Source organism: Nannobrachium achirus, assembly GCF_963921795.1.
Source record: "Nannobrachium achirus genome assembly, chromosome: 5".
NCBI classification, from domain to species: Eukaryota; Metazoa; Chordata; class Actinopteri; order Myctophiformes; family Myctophidae; genus Nannobrachium; species Nannobrachium achirus.
In genome coordinates, this window is record NC_137814.1 from 50,197,810 (window position 1) to 50,201,344 (window position 3,535).

A 3,535-nucleotide genomic window follows, 5' to 3' on the forward strand; every position below is an offset into this window, starting at 1 on the left:
AGACGCGGGCGATTGCAGGGATGGGCGTTGCCAAAAAAAAGGGCAGTCTTCAGCGATTGGCTAGTGGCTAGCCCATGGGCTAGCCTGTTGCTTGCTAGTGCTACTTGCTAACCAAAGAAACAGTCAGAATAGGAGCACTACGAACTAGTAATCAAACACAACATAACATGCCTGCTACTGGTGTTTCATAGCGAGATCGATACGATCGCATTTTACCGCAATTTACCGCATTTTACCGCGACACGATGCGCGGTACGGTACGGCGGCGGCGCTGGTGTACTTGGAAACACACATGAGTTCTGGGAAACCCCCACCCACGCTGATCACAAGACGCTGATTCACGACGCTGATTCGCCGATCGGATTTTCAACCGAGGCAGGCCTTCTTCAATGAGAGCGATGCTAGACCTGAATCGCCAAAACAAAAAATTTAAAGGGGTGTGGCTAGCGATTCAGGGTCTGGAACTAGGCTAAGACTTTTGAGGCTTCAGGCTGGGGCTGCGACTCTCTCCGCCACATGTGTGTGTGTTTTATCAGTGATTGCTGGTGTGTTATAGTTCTTGCAATCCACTTATTTGAGACAATAAGCATCAGAGAGCTCTGGATTGGCTTTGGCTGTGGAAAAAACATGTGGGACATTCCTGTTCTTGAGATCTGAACTGCTCCTGGTCCACAGAAGTCACTGGCTTTGCCTCTCTTCCATGTGCTAACTGGATGTGATACATCAGCCTGCCTTCCTGTTCTTTGGAGGTACCCCGCGCCCCCTAGTGGCGAAAATGAAAAGCTTCTGGGAACCCAGATTACTTTGGAGGCAACATCGGATATCACAGGCACCCTAGTTGCCCTCTCATTGGAGCCTGAGCAGATCAACTCTGTTGACTAGAGCGTATCTCTCTCAGACGAGTCATTTATCTGCATCTTCAGTCATCTCAATTCCCCATACATCTTACCAGCTCATTTGTGCAGACCCAAGTCATGCTACTCATACGCTGAGTTAGAGATGCCCAGGATTGAAGCTTTGATCTTGTGGCATTCTCATATAGCCGCCATCTTGGGCATATGCAAATTAGGTGTCCAGACACACTCGATCATGACGATAGAAAAGTATTCCAAAATGTTTCTAATTGTCAAACAATCTGAAATAGACACCAAGTCTGCATTTGTAGATCATCTGGTTCAAAGGTTATAACCAAAAATGTTTTCAGGTGGCAGCCATATTAGATTTGGCCACTATGGCGACCCCGAAGGACGCCGACTTTGGGTACCATAGCTAAATCATTAGAGCATGCCCTGGGCTACATCTGTGTTTTTAGACTGATTGGCGTAAAATATCCCTGAGGGCCTGGCCTACGGCCAATTTTCACAATATAAATGATATAAAAGTGGTTCCTTCACAATATTCACATATTCCCCATATATGAAAACATAAAAAAGGACATTTCAGTACATTTTCTACCTTGTTTAGTCAAACATATATGTGTTTCTTTTATTATGTTTCACAATAGTGGCGGCCGCCATCTTTCAATGGCCCATTTTGAGGGCTTAGTGGCAATTTTTTAGATCTATATACAGCAGATTTGGATTCAGCACACCGTAATACCCCTAAAAAACTTGTATGTAATAAATTAACACGATTTGCCTTCGAGGTTGAGACTTTTGGAAAACGGGCCTAGTGTATTTGATGGAAAACACACTTTTCCCATTCGTCACAAAACAGGTCTTTTTTTGTGTGTGTGTGAAAATATACATTGCTGTGTGTGTGCGCGCGTGTGTGTGTGTGTGTGTGTGTGTGTGTGTGTGTGTGTGTGTGTGTGTGTGTGTGTGTGTGTGTGTGTGTGTGTGCGTGTGCGTGTGCGTGTGCGCATGTGTGTGCGCGTGCGTGTGTGCGTAAATAAAAAGGAAAGCTTTATTAGTTTATTTCTATTTCACTCAAATACTATGAGATACTATTCCAATTTGTAAAATACCACAGGAGTACCTGGAGCCTTTTAACAGTAAGATGGGACAGCTCATGACGCGCTGACCCTAACCCTTTTTTTAAAATGTCTTAATCCAGCCTGATATATACTGTTTTGTAACCTATGTATGAGCTGACACATCCTATTACATGGGCACAATTCCTAATAATGATAACTATGGCTATCTGGTATCACTTCCCCTTCTTGAGATTCTAACAGCCATTTCTGTGGAAGTCCTTGACCTCCTACTTCCCACTCCCAGTAACAACTGCTGTCAGCTACAACTTGTTTCTCAACTTGTGGTACATGGAACACTAGTGGACCATGTAAGGGATAATGAATGGCTCCGCGGGGATTGACGGTACATAACAGACCGACGGCCTGATATCTCTCCGAGGCGCCAGTCGAGGGGAGATATCAGGCCGAAGGGCTGTTATGTACCATCAATCCCCAAGGAGCCATTCATTATCCCGCTTATTACCCGGCTACTAAATAAAATTAATAATTTGACTCAAAACTAAAAACAAAACAAAGTATTTCCTTGTTTACAGACGGCTGAAAGTGTTCCACAAGTGTTGCGCTGGGCGTCCCCCCAGCGCGACACGGTCGCCTTGGAAAACAAGGAAGTGCTGATCAGATAGAATCCATTTTCTGATACTACGTTGTCTATTTCTCGCTTAACATATTTTTAAAAACATTCTTAAGAGCAACGTTTAGTTGTAAATGTCGCTGTGTGTTTGTTTTCATGGCTGGCATGTTGGTTACAGCACAAGTTTCATGCAGTGCAGCCTGACTGCAGCAGGTGCTCTGAGTCTTTGATTAGGCAGCGGTCTGCTATAGAGCGGAGCGGTCTGTTATCCAGAAATAACAGACCGCTGATTTCAGCGATTGACCAATCAGAATCAAGCATTCAAACAAGCCGGGTAATAAGACATGATTAATGGTTGGTCCATGTCTGTCTCTTCTTGGCTATAGTGGAGTCTCATGTCTCATGTCATTTTTTCAAGGCCCACGCAGGGCTTTGTCCCTGCTGCAGTGTTCATTTTGTCAGCAAATTTTGATTTAGTCTTAGTCTTTTGAATAACACACCATTTAGTCTTAAATGGACTATTTTCTTATTTCCACATAACAACTCAAAATTATATTAATGACATAGTTCAATATTGAAAACGAGTGGTTCTCCCCTTTAGCTTAAAGGCCTGTCTATACTGTCTCCGACCACCGAACATTTCGTCGGAAAGGTCCGGTTCAACTACAAAATGACGTCACTCGCATCTTCTGAAAAGCATTACCCTGAAATAGAGTCCGGAAAGCTGCATATCAGAAAGTCGGAACTCTCCGACGAAAAGTTTGCTGGTCGGAGACAGTATGGACAGGACTTTACGTTAAGGAGAGTTGGTACTTAAGACAATCAACATACAGCCTTTTAGTCTTTTGAATAACACACATTTATTCTTAGTCTTAGTCTTCTGAAATTGTTTTAGGCTATGATTAAACGGGTGTCTTTACCAAAATGTGTATCGCACTTACACCTCGTATTGGCTCGTAAGTCCGTAGGGTTGATGTTTTTACATGACA